Source organism: Rhinopithecus bieti, unplaced genomic scaffold (assembly GCF_001698545.2).
Source record: "Rhinopithecus bieti isolate Rb0 unplaced genomic scaffold, ASM169854v2 scaffold_41644, whole genome shotgun sequence".
NCBI classification, from domain to species: domain Eukaryota; kingdom Metazoa; phylum Chordata; class Mammalia; order Primates; family Cercopithecidae; genus Rhinopithecus; species Rhinopithecus bieti.
Genome location: NW_016817838.1, coordinates 584,931 through 605,264, shown reverse-complemented (window position 1 = coordinate 605,264; position 20,334 = coordinate 584,931). Strand labels below are relative to the sequence as shown.

The 20,334-nt window shown below is 42.9% G+C and overlaps 2 pseudogenes; one reads left to right on the top strand and one right to left on the bottom strand.

The window, feature by feature from the left end:
- Positions 1-3,781: 3,781 nt before the first annotated feature.
- On the bottom strand, positions 3,782-4,126 carry LOC108518036 (ferritin light chain pseudogene; annotated as a pseudogene).
- Positions 4,127-5,655: 1,529 nt separating this feature from the next.
- On the top strand, positions 5,656-7,638 carry LOC108518035 (78 kDa glucose-regulated protein pseudogene; annotated as a pseudogene).
- Positions 7,639-20,334: the final 12,696 nt, after the last annotated feature.

Genomic DNA, 20,334 nt, shown 5'->3' with positions numbered 1-20,334 from the left:
AAAAAAAAAAAAAAAAAAAAAAAAAGTGGTAGCAGTGAAGGTGGTTTAAGAGGTGGGATGCTCTGGAATATATTTTTGAAGCCAAACCTGCAGCGTTTATGAATGGACTTGCTGTTAGAGGAAAAGGAAAAAAAAATGGTAAAGATGACTCCAAAGATTTTTGTCTTGAGTTTCTGAGTAAATGATGAGTGCTATGGTCTGAATGTTTATGTGCCCAAAATTCCTATATTGACATCTTTACCCCTCAAAAGTGATGGTATTAGGAGGTGGGGCCTTTTGGAAGTTGATTAGGTTATGAGGGCAGAGTCCTCATAAATGAGATTAGTGCCCTTTCATTAATATTATAAAAGAGGTCCAAGGGAGTTTGTTTGCACCTTCTGCCATGTAAGATTACAATGAGAAGATGTCCATCTGTGAAGGAAACAGACCCTTAGCAGACACCAAATCTCCTAGTACCTTGATGAGGGACGGACTTCCCATCCTCCAAAACTGTGAAAAAATAAATTTCTATTGTTTATAAGCCACCCAGTCTGTGGTATTTTATTACAACAGCCCAAACAGATTAAGACAATGAGTTACTGGATAAACCACATTACTGGGCTAAAAAAGACGGTGGGAGGAACATGAGAGAGATAAGAGTAATTCCAAAGCTTTACTGTGGGCTTGTTAGGTAATATAGTGGACACCACAGAAACGTCAAATAGAAAGACAGATGTGTGAGACTGGAGCTCAGGGGAGGTTGGGCTGTAGATATTCATTTAAGAGTCAATCATACCCAGCAAAAGGCTAGATGAATCTACCAATGGAGAGAATGAATAGAGAATAGAAGGGGACCTAAGACTGAGGCACAGGGAATGCTAATATTTATAAGTAGATTAGAAGGACAATTTTAAAAATGAGATGGAGTGGCCAGCAAAGTGAAAGAACAAAAAAGAAAAAGTGTCCCAAGAAGGAAGGAGTGATCACTTCTGCTTCCAGCCAAGATGGAGTAACAGAGACCAGACAACCTCACACTGTAAGCAACAAGAATACCAAAGCATTGTTTCACAGCTTTTTATCATACAATAAGCAGCACAGAAACTGCATCCCTGAGAGAAGGGAAACAAGGCACCAGCTCACTGCATAGAGGCAATTTTCAGGTCTTAGCAAAGAGAATGGGGACCAAAACAGAACTCAGCAGTCTGACTGAGTTGAGAAGTTAGAGATGAAAGTTCAGGAAGCCAAGGAAGCTACTGTAAGGCAGAGCACCAGTTAGGAGGGACCTACACAGAGGGAGAGTTTCAGAGGTCTGTAGAAATGTCCTTGCAAGTCTATGACTGAGTACTGATCTATACATGCATAAGAGGAAACTACCCAAAGATGAAGAAAGAACCATCAGCATAAAACAGGCTGACCAATTCCCAGAGCTCACACAGAACTGGGAATAGACTTCCTAATACCTAGAGCATTGGGTAGAAGCCACAGAAGGGAATTGCCTTAGTATTGGTGCTAAATTATGCCTAGACTAAAAGTTGCTTTGGATCTACCATAACAAATTTAAAAGGGTTGAAAAGTTCCAATTCATTTCAAGTAACCAAGCACCAGAAAAAAAACAACACTATCTAAGCAAAATAAAACCAGCAACCAACAAACAATATCTTTGTTTGATCTTCTTGGAATCCTGTTAGAAGATCAAATAACAATATCTAGCACTCAATAAAAAATTACCAGGTATGCAAAAAAAAAAAGAAAATTTTTTTCTGCATAACCAGAAGAAAAATCAATCAATAGAAACAGACCCACAAATGGTGAAACTAGCAGACAAGGAAAGTAAAACAGCTATTATAAATATACATTTTTCAGCTAGGTAGAGAAAAAATATGAACATGATAAGAAGAAAAATAGAAGATAGAAAAAAGAAGCAAATAGAAATTCTAGAGATTAAAAAACACAGTATATTAAATGAAAAATGACAGATTTGACACTGCAGAAGAAAAAGAGCAATGACCCTGAACACATAGCAATATAAACTATCCAAAATGAAGCACTAAAAGAAAAGAGATTGGGGGAAAAAAAATCCACAGGGTGACCTTTAGAACAATATCAAGCAGTCTAATATACGTGTAATTGGAGTCCCAAGGTGGGAAAACAGGAGAAGCAGAAAGGTTATTTGAAAAAAAAGACCAAATATTTTCAAATTTGGTGAAAACTATAAAACCACCAACCTAAGAAGCATAATGGACTCCAGGCTGAAGAAATCTAAAGGAAACCATTCCAAGGTACATCATAATCAAAATGCTGAAAATCATGATAAAAAAAAAAATCTTAAAGGCAGGCAGGCATTTTATGCATAGAAAAGCAAAGGTTAAACTGATAGCAGATTTTATGTCAGAAAGGCATGCAAGCCAGAAGAAAACAGAAAGAACAGTCATTAAGGTCCTGAAAGAAAAAGTTTTAAAAAAAAACTGTCAATATAGGATTTTTCTTTTTCTTTTTTCTTTTCTTTTTTTTTTTTTTTTTTTTGAGACGGAGTCTCACTCTGTTGCCAGGTTGTAGTGCAGTGGTGTGATCTTCGGCCACTGCAAGCTCCGCTCCGAGTTCACGCCATTCTGCTCAGCTCCTGAGTAGCCTGGGACTACGGCGCCACCCACCTCCACCCTTGGCTAATTTTTTGTATTTTTTAGTAAAAACAGTGGTTTCACTGTGTTACCGGATGGTCTCGAATCTCTGACCTTGTGATCCGCCCCCTCAGTCTCCCCAAGTGCTCGAGATTACAGGAGTGAGAAACCACGCCGGCTTTTTGTTTTTTTTTTTTTTTGCGACAGAGAGTTTTGCTCTTGTTGCCCAAGCTGGAGTGCAATGGTGCGATCTCGGCTGACTGCAACCTCTGTCTCTCAGGTTCAAGCAATTCTCTTGCCTCAGCTTCCCGAGTAGCTGGGATTACAGGCATGTACCACCATGCCCAGTTAATTTTTTGTATTTTTATTGGAAACAGGGTTTCACCATGTTAACCAGGCTGGTCTTGAACTCCTAACCTCAGATGATCCCGCCTCAGCCTCCAAAAGTGCTGGGATTACAGACATGAGCCACTGTGCCTGGCCCAATCTAGAATTTTTTACCCAGCAAAAAATCTTTTAAATCTAAAGGTGAAATAAAGACTGTTTAGACAACCAAAAACTGAAACAATTTATTGCCTGCAGAGCTGTTCTACAAGAAATGATACAGAAAGTTCTGCAGGCAGCAAGAAATAATACCAGATGGAAATTTGGATCAACACAAAAGAATGAAGAGCAGCAGAAATGGTAAATATGTGGGTAAATATAAAAGGTTTTCTTTTTTCCTCATTTTGAATCTCATTAAAAGATTATTGGTGGTTTTAATAAAAAGTAATAACAAAGTACTGTGGAAGTTATACCATGTGTACAAGTAAAATTTATTTATTTTATTATTTTATTTATTTATTTTATTTTTTGCATCGAAAAGCTTTATTTCCATTTGGTCCGAGGCTTGTTAGGGCAGTTAAGAAAGCTGCCTAGTGGCTGGAGGGAGAGGCTTAGGCAGAAGCCCTATTACTTTGCAAGGGACCCTTCAGAAGTCACTGGGCTCAGAAGGCTCTTAGTCATGCTTGAGAGTGAGCCTTTGGAAGAGATACCCGCCCAGCCCAGCCGCCAGGCCAGCCAGCCTGCCTGTGGAGGTTGGTCAGGTGGTCACCCATCTTCCTGATGAGCTTCGCTTCCTCATCTAGGAAGTGAGTCTCCAGGAAGTCACAGAGATGGGGGTCTGTGTGGGCAGAACCCAGGGCCTAAAGATCCAAAAGGGCCTGGTTCAGCTTTTTCTCCAAGGCCATGGCGGCTTTCATGGCATCTGGGGTTTTACTCCACTCATCTTCAGCTGGCTTCTTGATGTCCTGGAAGACAGCACAGCCCCCACGCTGGTTTTGCATCTTCAGGAGACGCTGGTAGCCCTCGCGCTTCTCCTTGGCCAATTCGCGGAAGAAGTGGCTCACGCCTTCCAGAGCCACAGCATCGCGGTCAAAATAGAAGCCCAGGGAGAGGTAAGTGTAGGAGGCCTGAAGGTACACATTTACCAGGCTGTTGACGGCTGCCTGCGCGTCGGTAGAATAATTCTGATGAATCCGGGAGCTCATGGTTGGTCGGCAAAAGGGAGCTAACCACAAAAACGGTGCTGGCAGGTCCCAGAAGCAGGAGATGGCCAAGAAGATGGTCCCGGAGGTTGCAAGTGGAGAGGAAATCGGAGGGCGGTCGGAGGCTGGAAGGAAGAGTCCCCGGATCTGTTCCCTCCAAACACTGTTGAAGCAAGAGACAGTCCCGCGGGACCACCGAACTGCCCAAGTAAAATTTATTAAAGCTATAGCAAAAAAAGCAGGATGAGGGAAATGGGAGCATACTATTGTAAAGTTCTTACACTGTGTAAAGTGGTATATTATTTGAAATATTTGACTGTGATAAGATAAAGATGCATATATAAACCTTGGATTCACCACTTAAAACTATTAGGTTGGTGCAAAAGGGTGTGGCAAAAACCACAATTACTTTTGCACCAACCTAATACAACAAAGAGAAAATAAGCCAATACTGAAGATTAAAAACGAAATTTTTTAAACTCATTTATTACAAAAGAATGCAAGGAAAGAGGGGGAAAAGGAACAAGGAACAAATGAGGAAATAAAAAAGAAATAGCAAGATGGTAGAGTTAAACCCATTTATATCAATAACTTTATTCAGTGTAAAGTTCTACGGCCAGGCACGGTGGCTCATGCCTCCCAGCACTTTGGGAGGCTAAGGCAGGTGGACCACTGGAGGTTAGGAATTTGAGACCAGTCTGGCCAATATGGTGAAACCCTGTCTCTACTAAATATACAAAAATTAGCTGGGTGTGGTGGCAGGCACCTGTAATCACAACTACTCGGGAGGCTGGGGCAGGAAAATCACTTGAATCCAGGAGGTGGAGGTTGCAGTGAGCTAAGATCACACCACTGCACTCCAGCCTCAATGACAGAGTAAGATTCCATCTCAAAAAAAAAAAAAGGTCTAAACAGCCCAAAAGGCAGAGAGTGTCAGATGGGATCCAACTGTATGTCATCCACAAGAAACCAACTTTAAATATAAGGACACATATAGGTTAAAAGTGCAAGGATATAAAAAATACACCATGTTAACACTAATTCAAAAAATGTATAAGTATATTTTCAGAAAAATCTCACACTTAGAGAATACACCACTCAACAACAGAAGAATACATATTCTTTTTAAGTTCACATGAAACATTCACCAAGATCATATTTGGGTACAAAATAAGTCTCCAACTTAATATGATTAAACTCATGCAAAGTATGCTTGCTGACTACAATTTAAACTAGAAGTCAGTAACAAAAAGACATCTTTTAACTGAAAATCCCTCAAATGTTTGAAAATTAAACAATACAGACGCCAGCCGAGACAGCACAGACGGACCAACCCATTAGGGTGTTTCATGAGTGTGAGAGGTAAGCGCCGTGGCCTGCATTTCCAGACCTGCCCTTCACCTGGTTCATGGCACCTTGTGAACCCCGCCCCTGCCACCTGCAAGTTGGTAACCGTGCTGTGCTCCTGTGCTGCAGCCTGTGGCTGAACTGCCTGCGACGCCCTGCCTGCTGCTGCCCAACTGGCTGGCAAGATGAAGCTCTCCCTGGTGGCCATGATGCTGCTGCTGCTCAGTGCAGCATGGGCCGAGGAGGAGGACAAGGAGGACGTGAGCACGGTGGTTGGCATCGACCTGGGGACAACCTACTCCTGCGTCAGTGTGTTCAAGAATAGCCGCATGGAGATCATTGCCAACGATCAGGGCAACTGCATCACCCTGTCCTATGTGGCCTTCACTCCTGAATGGTAACGTATGATCAGCGATGCAGCCAAGACCCAGCTCACCTCCAACGCCGACAACATGGTTTTTGATGCCTAGCAGCTCATCAGCTGCAGGTGGCACAACCCGTCTGTGCAGCAGGACATCAAGTTTTTGCCGTTCAAGGTGGTTGAAAAGAAAACTAAACTATACATTCAAGTTGATATTGGAGGTGGGCAAACAAAGACATTTGCTACTGAAGAAATTTCTGTAATGGTTCTCACTAAAATGAAAGAAACTGCTGAGGCTTATTTGGGAAAGAAGGTTATCCATGCAGTTGTTGCTGTACCAGTCTATTTCAATGATGCCCAATGCCAAGCAACCAAGGATGCTGAAACTATTGCTGGCCTAAATGTTATGAGGATCATCAATGAGCCTACAGCAGCTGCTATTGCCTATGGCCTAGATAAGAGGGAGGGGGAGAAGAACATCCTGGTGTTTGACCTGGGTGGTGGAACCTTCGATGTGTCTCTTCTCACCATTGACAATGGTGTCTACAAAGTTGTGGCCACTAATGGAGATACTCATCTGGGTAAAGAAGACTTTGACCAGCGTGTCGTGGAACACTTCAAAAAGTACAAATAGCATTTGTACTTTTTGAATGTACAAAAAGAAGACTGGCAAAGATGTCAGGAAAGACAACAGAGCTGTGCAGAAACTCTGGCGCAAAGTAGAAAAGGCCAAACGGGTCCTGTCTTCTCAACATCAAGCAAGAATTGAAATTGAGTCCTTCTATGGAGGAGAAGACTTTTCTGAGACCCTGACTCAGGCCAAATTTGAAGTGCTCCACTGGACCTGTTCCGATCTACTATGAAGCCTGTCCAGAAAGTGATGGAAGACCTTGATTTGAAGAAATCTGACATTGATGAAATTGTTCTTGTTGGTGGCTTTACTGGAATTCCAAAGATTCAGCAACTGGTTAGAGTTCTTCAATGGCAAGGAACCATCCCATGGCATAAGCCCACATGAAGCTGTAGCGTATAGTGCTGCTGTCCAGGCTGGTGTGCTTTCTAGTGATCAAGATACAGGTGACCTGGTACTGCCTGATGTGTATCCCCCTACACTTGGTATTGAAACTGTAGGAGATGTCATGACCAAACTGATTCCAAGGAACACAGTGGTGCCAACCAAGAAGTCTTAGATCTTTCTACAGCTTCTGATAATCAACCAACTGTTACAGTCAAGGTCTATGAAGGTGAACGACCACTGACAAAAGACAGTCATCTTCTGGGTACATTTGATCTGACTGGAATTCCTCCTGCTCCTCGTGGGGTCCCACGAATTGAAGTTACCTTTGAGATGGATGTGAATGGTATTCTTCAAGTGACAGCTGAAGACAAGGGTACAGGGAACAAAAATAAGATCACAATTACCAATGACCAGAATCTCCTGACACCTGAAGAAATTGAAAGGATGGTTAATGATGCTGAGAAGTCTGCTGAGGAAGACAACAAGTTCAAGGAGCACATTGATACTAGAAATGAGTTGGAAAGCTATGCCTATTCTCTAAAGAATCAGTTTGGAGATAAAGAAAAGCCGGGAGGTAAACTTTCCTCTGAAGATAAGAAGACCATGGAAAAAACTGAAGAAGAAAAGGCTGAATGGCTGGAAAGCCACCAAGATGCTGACACTGAAGACTTCAAAGCTAAGAAGAAGGAACTAGAAGAAATTGTTCAACCAATTATCAGCAAATTCTATGGAAGGGCAGGCCCTCCCCCAACTGGTGAAGAGGATACAGCAGAAAAAGATGAGTTGTAGACACTGATCTGCTAGTGCTATAATATTGTAAATACTGGACTCAGGAACTTTCATTAGGAAAAAATTGAGAGAACTTAAGTGTCTAATGTAATTGGAATCTTCACCTCAGAGTGGAGTTGAAAATGCTACAACCCAAGCGGCTGTTTACTGTTTTTCATTAGCAGTTGCTCACATGTCTTTGGGGTGAGAAGAAGAATTGGCCATCTTAAAAGTGGGTAAAAAACCTGGGTTAGGGTGTGTGTTCACCTTCAAAATGTTCTATTTAACAATTGGGTCGTGTGCATCTGGTGTAGGAAGTTTTTTCTACCATAAGTGACACCAATAAGTGTTTGTCATTTACAAAAACAAACAAACAAAAAAGAATATTAAACAACAACACACTTCTAAATAACATACAGATCTAAAAAAACTGTGACAGAAATTATAAATATTTTGAACTAAATGAATACTAAAACACAACACATCAAAATGTGTGGAGTGTAGCTAAATCAATGCTTAGAAGATTTATAGCATTAAATGTTTATATTAGAAAATCATAAAATTCTCAAATCAATTATCTAGTGTTCACCTTAAGTTATTTAAAAAGGAAGAACAAGTTAAACCCAAAATAAGCAGAAAAGGTAAATTAGAACATAAATCAATAAAACAGAAAACAAAAATAATGAAACCAAAATCTGGCTCTTTGAAAAGATCAATAAAACTGATAAATCTTTAGTCAAACAGAAAGAAACAAAAGATAAAATAACAATTACCAATATCAAGAATTACAGTGGGTACATCACTATAGATCCTGCCTATTCTAAAAGGACAGCAAGGGAATGATATGGTATGAATAATTTTATGCTAATAAGTTATATAAGCTAGATAAAATGGACAAATTTCTTGAAGCACACAAACTACCAAAGCTCACTCAAGAAGAAACAGATAACCTGAATAGTCCTATATCTATCAAAGAAATGAACTCGTAACTAACAACCTTCCACAAAGGAAACTCCAGTCCCAAATGACTTCACTGCTAAATTATAATGAACATTAAATGAAGAGACAATAACTATTCTGCACAAACTCTTCCAGAAAATAGAAGAAGAAGGAACATTTCCCAACTCATTTTATGAAATTAGCATTACCCTGATCCCAAAACCAGATAAATAAATTAAAAGGAAAAAAACCCCACTGACCAATCTCTCTCATGAACATTAGATACAAACATCTTTAACCAGCAAGGGACTTGCTAGCTATGTGGATTTCTGCTGACAGGGGTTACATGAAGATAGAGAAGTTATTTGAATTCAGCAACATGGACCTCCAGTGTTCCTACCTTCCAGACTCCGGACCTCTCTGCCACCTGGACATTCCTGTGGTTCCCTCACAACCTCTCAGGCCACATACCCCTGCTTACCAATTTCAGCCAGTTGACCACCTTACTCAGCTCCTGTCTACCACAACCGTCATTCAGGTCACAGCCTACCCTAAGGTTGTGGCAGATATTGATCAGTGCCTACCTCCAAATTAGAACCACAGACTTTCCTAAAATTTGATGATGGGGGTATAGGACATGGGATAGCATATTCTCAGGGTATGAAGATTGACAGGTTCTCAGGCCACAGGGGTCAGGGCCTTCTGGAAGCTAAAACTGAGACTGGCAGATTGTTCTCAAGGATCCCTCTTGAGGTCCAGTGGTCCCTAAACAGCATGTAGGCAACCACTTTAATATTAATGATTGGCACAGTCCTTGGTGATTACAACACAGGAAAGGAAGCTGAGCAAGGCAGCCCAAAGCAACACCTTCTGGCTTCTCAATTCTGCCCCTGGACACAACAGACTCAGACTATGTGCAGTCAGGCTAGAAGAGTCCTGGTGTCCCTTACTCACTGAGCCCCAGCCAAAAGCTGGGTCCATGCTGGAATACTACAAATACAGCCAAAAGCTGGGCCCACTGCAAAGAATGCCAAGGTGCTGCTTAGCATACCATCCTTCACAGAGTCCCTATCCTAGTTCCTTGAAGTCATCTTAAATGTATATATGATGTATGAATATATTGTTGTTTGCTTCTCTCTGAGCATGTGTGTCAGCTTAGGCCCTCCTAGAGGCAGATACCAGAACAGAATTAGAACTGCAAGGTATATATTGCAGGAAACATTTGTGAGAGTTAAAAGGCAGGGGGAATCTTCAATCTGCAATACCAATCTGATAGCTATGAAAGGAGAGGGGGAAGGAAAGAGGATTGGACAGGAAGAGCCTCGAACTGCAGTGCAGCTCTGAGGAGCCCCAGAGCACTGATTGCCCGTGAGAGGAGTCCTGCATCAAGCAGAAAGTGGTCCAGTTCCATTACCTGCACAGTGCTTGGTGGTTGGCCAGGCACAGCCTAGCGAAAATGAACCTCAGCTGAACATCGCAGAGATCCAGAGGTACAGCACCTGAAGGCTGTCAGCCAACTCCCTGGTCCTTTTCAAGAGAAAGCTGGGCCAGGTGCAGAGGCTTGTGCATATAATCCCAGCATTTTGAGAGGCCAAAGCAGGTGGATTGCCCAAGCTTAGAAGTTCAAGACCAACCTGGGCAACATGGCAAAACCCCATTTTACAAAAAATGCAAAAATTAACCAGGCATGGTGGTGTGTACCTGTAGTCCCAGCTACTCAGGAGATTGAGGTGGGAGGATCACCTGAGTCTGCAGTGAACCTTGATGGTGTCCCTGCACCCCAGCATGGGCAACAGAGTGAGACCTTGTCTCTAAAAATAATAATAATAACAATGAAAGGAAAGCTGTGTGACCCACCTCCATGGCCAACATCACATTGATGATTTCATTATGAAAAAAAAGCTTTGTTCTCATAGGGTTTGTTAAATGGATAGCAAAGGGATTAAAGAGTCAAAAGGATTACGGGTCTGAAATAGTTGAGAATAAACTAAGAGAGACTAGGTCAGAACAAAGCTATTACAACTCAAATAAGAATTAGGACACTTCTCTCTGTTTTCGTTTCTTTGGTGTTTGGTTTTATCAATTTATAGCTGATTTAAGTGAGTGGACTTTATTTACAGTGGTTTATGAGGAATGCTGCAGAGGTATTTCCCTGAAGTGAATTGTTCAGTCTTAAGATGCCAGTCTAAATCAATTCAGCTCAGGCTTTATCAATGAAAACTCAGGCTCAGGCCCCATTTCAGTCTGAGGACAGTGGCTAGGGGCAGAAGAGAGGGAGAACAGTACCCAGCGTAGCTCATGGCACTCATGCTTGGCTTCAGGCTTCCATGAACTCATTATGGATCCTAAGGAGCTAAGTGTATGGTCAAGAGCCAGTCAAGTAAAACAAGCATTAGCAGCAGATTCCTCAGGAAACAAAGAAACAAGACTATGCAGCTCTGAAATTGAAATATGGAGGTGACCAAGGAGGTTCAGCCTTGAGGAAGACATCATTCTGATATAGAAGGACATGGTCTAAGTCCCCTTTGAATGTCCAGCCACTAGAAGGTACACATAAGTTTTGTTGAATTAACTAGTGTATGTGAAAAATAGCAACATACCCCCCCCCATTTCACTGGGGACCTTGGGGGAACAAAAGAGAAGTCACTCACAGTCAAGAGGAACTAAGGACAACCTCCAGAGACCCAGCACCAAGAAACCAGTGTCAGAGGCAGAGAAAAGGCAAACACTAAACTGGGAGCCACCCAATGGGTCCAGGAGGTAGACAGAAGAAGTCATGGAGGCTGCCTGGAAGCAACAGAAGGTGCCAGCAAGATAAGTACCCCAGCAATCCTCAAAGAACACAAGGGGAAGGATTGAGAATAGCCTGCAGTGGAGTCTGAGACAGGAAGACACTGTTGTTGTTTTTATTATTATTATTATTATTATTCCTGCAGCTTTCCCTTACGCCTAAGCTGATGGGACCAGAAGAATCCTGGATTAGCACAGGTTGACAAATTATCCTCACAACAGTAGTGAGAAGTAATAATTATCCCATTAAGGAGGCCAAGGTGAATGGCAGAAGGCATATCATGGAAGACACGAGGAGAGCTTTCCAAAGGAGGGAGTAGCCTGCTGGCCCACCATACGGCGGGACAATAACTAACGCTCTAGGATCCAGAGCCCAAAGGGAACGGGATCAAGAGAACAGATTAAGACGTCTTCAAGCCTTTTTATCTGGGAGGGAAGGTGATAAAAAGTAAAGGGTTCAGAATTTATATCAGAAGGCTGGATTTGAATCTAGGACCCCCTCTTCCTATTTGTGTGTGCAATCATTTAACCCCTCTGATTCTCAGTTTTCTGGTATGTAAAACAGGGCACAAGTGTAATGCCGATTTCAAAACCAGAAGTGGATATGAAATGCAATAGTGCCATGACAGGAGCTTCACAGGCCTACCCTATGCTATCCCCAGACCCCACCATTAGCCAGCACAGAACTCTGGGCACTGCTGGTACTCAAACTGTGCTGCTTGACAAGACCTGGTGAGAAAATGAACACACCCTGGGATCAGGCCTCAGAGGGGAGCTGACTTGAGGTCTGTGTTCTCATACATTGACCAAGGCAGAGGCCAAAACCATCTCTCTAGAGCAGGTTTTCTCCTTGGGGGTGTCTTGTTCCCTCTTGGTACAATACAAGAAAATAGGCCGTGTGTTCGCCACACCAACTGCAGACTGGCAAAGCAGGTATGAGATTAATGGCTTTTCTGTACAACAAAGGCCTTCCTGCACAGCGGCAGAATTCAGTATGCAAACCCCACCACCCTGGCTTCAGACCCACCCTCCCAGCTCGGTGGACAGCGGCAGCTCGAACCCCATAATGTATGCACGCTCCAGCTGCTGGGCCCAAGTTATTATTCATTACGGTTTTCTATTACCCAGTGATAAATGATGCCCCCAGGCTGGCGTTGCCCCCAGAATGCTTATTACGGCTCACTTAAGTAGGCGTTGATTTAGCTTAAATCGGTTGTTCTGTTTAGCCCAGACACGGGCCTGCCCCAGCTCTGCCTGGAAGACTCTCTTCACCAGGGCATAATTGAATTCTGACTACTCCTGGCCTCTTATTAGGAAGGGGTGGGGTAGGAGGCCCCATGTAGGGCCACAGGATGGTCCAAGCCCCAGTGGTCTCTCCAGCCCTGTGGAATCCTAACTTAATAGGGTCTTCCCTTTGACTCTAGCCAATACATTTTGACAAGCAACTCCAATTAGGCCCAGAGAGAACTTCCTGGATGGACTTTCCTCACAGGAAAAATGATGATATCTCAGGTAGAAGCAACTCGAGGGATGCCAATATGACTGTTCTTGCCTCTGGATCAGGCCACTCAAGTCATGGTATCTAGGAGCTACCCAGATCCATTCATCAAATGATTTGCCACTGACAGAGCCAGGCTTGTCATCCATAAAAATCCAACATAGCTGATGTCCCTGGAAAGAGAATGGCCACACTGGAGACATTATAGCTACAACTAGGACCTTCACCATTCATTCATGCAGCAGAGATTGAGCACATAGTACTTGCCAGGTGCTGGTCACAAATAATGAACAAAGCAGCCAGTACTCTCTGCCACCATGGAGTTCACATTCTAGAGTTTACTTATTGTCGATTATGTGCCAGACATTGTCTTAAGGGCTTTACCAAATTTAACTGTCATCATAACCCCATCCTGTTTTATAGAGAAAAAGATTAACTGAGTATTGGAAACATTCAGTGTTTTGCCAAAGGTCACTCAATGATTAAGGGTTAATAAGTGACAGAGTAGATTTGAACACAAGTTTATAACCACAAGTTGCACTTCTTATTGTTTATGTTGTTATACATTATTACACCATTGTATTTGCCTAGCACATTAGAAGTTACAATGTACTTTTTCATATTCATTAATAATCCCTACTACAACCTCCTGGGCAGTAGGTATTAATGTTAACATCTCACAGCTGCAGTGGTTAAGAACATGGGTTCCTGATCATCTGGGCCTAGATAAGAATCTTTGCTCTGCCTCTTACTAGCAATGTGACTCTGGGAAAGTTCTTTATCTACTCTGAGCCTCCCTTTCTTTGAAATAAAAATAATAATATTACCTCAAAGACTGCAAGAATTCAATTAGAAATGGTATGTATTGCACTTACAGTGACTTGTGTGTAATAAATTTTGGTCTTGAGACCTTGGCAGGGAGGGGGCAATGCCAGGGATCAACTATTCTGGGTGGGAAATAAGAAAGTATCTTTAATATGAAGACAGTCCAGGAAGGTAACAGAAGCCAGACCAAAGTTCTGGGAAAACCTACTGATTTGGGGAAAGAGAATTTCTTCATGGACAAGGTCTGAAGCTCAGAAACATAAAGGGCATAGGAAGGCTTTGGATCATTTTGTATCTTCTGCTACCATTTCCTTTTCTTTCTCCCTTAGTGAAGTTTTTTGTTGGTTTTTTTTTTTTTTTCTTTTTTCTTTTTAAATCTCGGCTCACTGCAACCTCCACCTCCCGGATTCAAGTGATTCTCCTGCCTCAGCCTCCTGAGTAGCTGGGACTACCGGCATGTGCCACCATGCCCAGCCAATTTTGTATTTTAGTAGAGACAGGGTTTCACCATGTTGGCCAGGCTGGTCTCAAACTCCTGACCTCAGGTGATCCACCCACCTCAGCCTCCCAAAGTGCTGGGATTACAACCGATAAAGTTCTTAGTAAAGGAAAAGCCCATCTGCCTCAGCTGGGAACCCAAGGGAAGGAATGATCATTAAACAATAATGACAAGGGCTGGCATTTATCAAGCACTAAGAAGCACTCTCAAGCCAACTCTGCACTATGTGTTTGATACACCTCGATTCATTTAACTTCACCACAACCCGCTGAAGCAGGAACTATCCTTCTCGTCCATTTTACAGATAAGGAAACTGAGGCTCAAAAAAGATGAAAGAATTTGCCCAAATAATTTAGCCACAATTAGTAAGTAGCTATAACAGGATTCAAACCAGAGGGAAGAATAGGTCCCACCCCCACTCAGCGAGGAAAGGTCAACAACCTCACACCCGATGGGAATCAGAGGCAGTTTTCACAAACCCATTTCCTTCACCTTGTTCTTAACTATTCAAGGAGCTCTGCATGCTGAGGAAGAACTGAGAACAGCTGAAAGCGAGAAACAACACAACCCAAACTAGCCCGGAAGGTGGTCAAAACCCACATCAACTAACTGGGCAGACAAAAAATGTTCCAAACCATCCATCACATCCTTAGTGTCATCTCTCACCTGTTGTTTTGTTTTCAATCAAAAGAGGGGGTTTTACTACCTGAAGATGCCTTATCCAGCTTTTTGCATCCCTGAGCTTCTGAACTTGCTCCTCAGTTCTTGGCTACAACGAACAGAGAGACACAGCAATGTGTGGAGCAGGGATGCCTCCAACGGAAAAGGAGGTCTGAGTGCTTGTTACCCAGAAAGCTAGGTTAGCCCACTGGTGGGCAGCGTCTTCGGGGCCCTAGGGTCAGCCCCATGTTGGCAGTTCTCCAGTGTAACAGGACACATTTGCACGTGTCCACCACCTCCACAACCCCAGGGTGTGAGCCACATGCTGCCCTGCCCCCCGGCATTGATCCAAGGCCTGGAGGACATCTTCTTTAGACAATGTCGCCTTTGGCTGCTACTAAGGTTCAGCTATAGAATTATTCATCAACTTTTAAAAACAATACATCATTTTCATAATAAAAATATATAACTATGTTACAGAAAATTGAAAATAGGGGAAAAAAGAAACAGAACTAAGCCATAATTCATTCATCCTGACACAATTGTTATTAGCATTCTTGGTGTGTTTCTAGTCCCCGAAGCTCTAGCTTTCACCTCATTGTAACCATGGTGCACTTACAATTGTATATCCAATTTTTTGTGGCCTACTATTATATCCTAAACATTTTTTTGGCATGCTACACAACCTAAATAACTATCATTTTAATCCTGCCTAATATTCCATGGAGTTTGGCCATAATTTACTTAGGAATTTTATTAATGAGTATTTCACTATCATAAGTAATGCTGCAGTGAACATCTTTGTATTTACTGTTTTCTTCCCCAATATTTGGGATTATTTCCTTAAGATAAATTTTCAACATATATGCAATATTTGGGTAAAGGGAGTGACTGGTTTTTTTGACTCAGCATCAATGCCTCAAGCATAGGAGAGTATCTGGTTCAATGCAACACTGTCAACATTGATGATCTCTTTTTATCCTCATGTCATAGGCTAACTTTAAAAAGACCTCTTTGTTGTTCTAATTTGCTTTTTTGTGGATTCTAGAGAAGGGAGTCAGTATCATCATTTTCAAGAGTTAAAAGCTTTGGATTTAGGCTGGAGTTGAAGATAAAATTCTGCTATTCCATGAGCTACGGTGCCTTACTTAATTCTCTCTAGCCCCATCCAGTCTTCTCATCTGTAAAGTTGTGATAATACCACCTACATACAGGACTGGCATTAGAATTCCATGAAATGATTTATCTTAGTCCAATTCCTGGCAAATGATTAGCACTGGTTGTTGTTTATCAATAACTTTAAAGCATTAAGAAGTGTTATTACACAGTCAGTAAACATTTACGGAAGTTCTGGGGATGCAAGAAAGAATAAACCATGGGTCTTGTCCTTGAAGAGGTCCCAGTCTGGGAGGGGATAAATAAGGAAGAATAAAACAACTGCTTAGTGTTGCAGTAAAACTCAGAATGAGGTAATGCTGCCCAAAAGGTCCAAAATGAGGGAACTCAGGGCAGAGCCAAACCACATCTGGGAATCAGAGGAGCAAAAAAAAAAAAAAAAATTATGGAAAATGCACATTGTGGAAAGGCCCATTCACCATGGGCAGTGAAGAATTGTTGTGTTCTGGTGGTAGACATACAGGGGAGGAGGACAGGGTGGGGTATTCCAGGTAGCGGGAACAGCACAGGCAAACATCCGGAAGTGGGAAGTTTCACTCTGAATGGATATAGGAAACAGCAACTTGTCCCACGGGGTTCATGAACTGTAGGTCTGGCCACAGTGGGTGGTTGATCTGATTGCAGGATGAGCTTGCTTCACAAAACTCTCTGATGGTTCCCCAGGTTTTCTCATTAAACTTAATACTCAACATGTCAGGGTAGGTGGAGAGAGTGTTTAAATTATAAAGTTTCCCTCTTAGAGCATACCCTTAACACTCTTTGAGATTTTTTTAAAATGGATGCTAATAAATAAGACCACCTCCATCCAGAACCCCAGAATGTTAATCAGTGCCTTGTCAGATTGAAGAGCCGTGACACACTGTGGGGCAGGGAATGCTGTGCCCCGCCGGGAAATCTTACTTTGAGAATCTTTCTCAGAGTTTAGCTGTTTCCCATCCAAAGCCCCAATAGGGTGTTGTGGCTGGAAGCCATAGGCATGGCTCAGCTCCATGAGGGGAATTTAGACAAAATTCACCCTCCAAAACCTAATGCCACGATTCCCTCCTCTGACAAGCCCTCTGCCATCCAGTCCTAATAGATGACTTCCTCCCCTGAATTGCCACAGTCCTTCATTCTCTCACAGCCCCATCCACACTCATTTTCTGGTCAGCTGCAACCTTGTCTTATCTCCCATACTCACTTGCTAGATGGCAAATTCCTTGAGGGCAGGCATATGATCTGCTTGCCTTACCTTTGTTTCCTTCACTCCTGTTCAGAAATCCACTCCAAAGTACATGAAGCAAAAAGCAATTATGCAAATGGAGATTCACCTGGACGCAGGTGAGCCCTGACCACTATGAGCAGGACCAAGATCAGGAACCCAAGCATTTAAGCATCCTTAAGCCTCTCTCCTTCCTTCTTTCCTCTCCTCCTTTTCCTCTTCTTCCTTCTCTTCCTCCTTCTCTCTTTTTGCCTCCCTATCCCCTCTCTCCCTTCCTCATACCCCTGCCCACTTCCTATCTCCCATCTAGACGTTCATTTTTCTTTCTCCTCTGCAGAACAATGTCTTAGAGCCTAGAATAGCCTCCCTACAACATATGTTCAAGTCTGCAGTTTTGAACGACCCAGCTTCACTCCAGTCTTTATTCCAAATTTCAGGGAGAAGAGAGAGAATCAAATTGACCCAGCTGGGGTTGGAGGTCCACTTGGGTCCAAGGGTATTCACAATAGCAAACATTTGTGGAGCCCTTCCTAAGTATCAGCTACTGCTCTAAAAGCTTACATGTATTAACTCATTTAATCCTTACCAGCCTTTGAGGTAGGTGCTGCTAACAGCCTCATTTTACAGATAAGGTAAGCACCATAACAAAAATCGGATTTGTGTGACCAAATTGACACAGCTGGTAAGTGATGAAGCCAGGACATTGAACTCAGGGAGTCTGACTCCACAGCCCAGGTTTTTTGGTTTTGTTGTTTTTTAGTTGTTTGTGTGTATGTGTGTTTGTTCGTTTGTTTGTTTGAGACAGAGTCCTCCTCTGTCGCCAGGCTGGAGTGCAATGCTGTGATCTCAGCTCAGGCTCACTGCAACCTCCGCCTCTGGGTTCAAGCAATTCCCCTGCCTCAGCCTCCCAAGTAGCTGGGACTACAGGCATGTACCATCATGCCTGGCTAATTCTTTGTATTTTAGTAGAGACGGGGTTTCACCATGTTGGCCAGGATGATCTCGATCTCCTGACCTCGTGATCCACCCGCCTTGGCCTCCCAAAGTGCTGGGATTACAGGTGTGAGCCACCGCACCAGGCACAGAGCCCAGGTTTTTAACATTAGAGTATGTTGTTTGGGACATTGTCTTTTTTCAGACAATAGACAGCCTAGTGGGGAAACAAGGCTGTGGTAGCCCATTCTCAGAAGTGGGCAGTTGTCAAAGAAACACTATCCTTAAAAGCCCTTTGCTTCTGCTCAAAGTGGTGGGTGGATGGGTGGGTGGATAGATGAATGGAAATTTAATGCCATCTCCTTGTTGCTCAGCTCATTTCACAGCAAAGAACACTATCAGCTAAAAAACAACTCTGAGAGTATCCTTGAAGTCAAAAGAGAAGAAGGGAGAGGAAGGCCAGGGCTTTGGGCTCTTTTATCTCAAGGGCTTGAGGGTTTTGGTGTTGAAAGGACAAAAGCTGAAATTCCTAAGCAGGAAAAGATAACCCACTCCTCCTTTTATTCACTAAATTGTCTCAGAAAGGATGGAGGAGAATGCTTAGAATGGAATGAGTCAAAACGACCAAGCCATTAGGGAGAAGAGGAAGTGAAAGGATAGAGTTCTTGGCAGTTTCCAAGTGGGACAGAGACCAAATGGCCCATGGCACCCATGACGAGGACTTGCTGTGATGGGGCAGGGGGAGAAGGTAATTAAATACTACTATCTGCGGAATTACTACTATCTGAGGAATTTATTGCCCTCAGAATAACATCTAAACTCTTTAAGCAGGCTGTAAGGTCCTTCATGTGATACACCCTGCTGACCCCCAGCTTTAGTATTCTTGTCTTAAGATCTTCAGGCATGCTAGTCTCTCTGCCTGAATACTCTTCCTCCCAACTGCTTAGATATCACACACACACACACACACACACACACACACACACACACACATCCCCTGACCATCTCTTCCCATCCTTCAGATCTCAATCTCCCTAGAATGCCTCCTAGGACCACAACAGTGAGTCTTACAATCAATGTGCACATTGAAAGTAGTTGGGTTTCATTCCCCGTGCCCCCCAGTAAGTTTTATATTAAGTCAATAGTGCATTGTCTAATCAGTGTACATGTTAGATTTTTAAAACTACAGTCATTGTTGAATGAATGAAATACAAGTCCTCTGCCCCTTCACCCACAGTGCATTCTTCTCTGCTTCTGAGGCTAGCCCACTCACTTCCTCATCCTGAAATCACTCAGTCTGTCCCCTCTGCCTGCTGTGGCTTCTACCGTAGATCGACAGCCACACTCAGAAAACTCCAGACAGGTCCGCCTTCTTTAAAAGTAGGGGGGCGATGCTGCCTGCCATTTCATCACGGGGCCCCTCAGATCTCATGGGTTTAAGGTGCCAATGCCCTAACCCAGGTGAGAGTCTCTGATCCCCAACAATCTGAGCAGCCAAGCATGCAGTGGAGTTTCCTGCAGAAGAACCAAGTTGGTATTTTTTTCAATGTTCTAGACTGAATTATTATAGCCAGAGGGAGCTATTCATCAGCTCTGACACTGCAGGAAGCTTCCAAGGCAAACAGCTTTATTGCTGCGTGAGATTAACCCAGACTGTAGTAATTTGTAACAAAGATAAGAAAATTGCACTGGTCTCTCAGAAATAAATCTGAATTCCAGAGTGGACAGAGGGGACTTCAACTTGAAATCTGCTATTTCAGATATAATCAAATTTATAACAGCCCCTGAAGAGTATAAAAAGCCAAGGGCAGCTTCCTGTTGGAAGTGTCACTTCAGGACCCACCATTATGAAATCAATTTAGCTGGAATTCCTAACAAGCCGGGAGCCCAAGCCCCACCTAACTTTGATGGAAGACTATTTGGACTATTTGAGAGTCATTCCCTCATCTGTCTGCCTTCACAATTGAGCAGATGTCATGGGGTAGGAAATGCAGGCCGGGATGTGAGGTCAGGCGACCTGCCTCTTACCAGCTGTAAGATCTTGGAGAAACAGAGATGATAATGGAGGCCCCTCCCAGAGCTGTTGTGAGCATTAAATGAGATAAGAATGTGAGAGTAGAATACAGATGTCAGTTATTAATGAGAGTCTGGTAACCTGATAGACATGATGGGTTGAACTCTTACAGATGCTCTGAG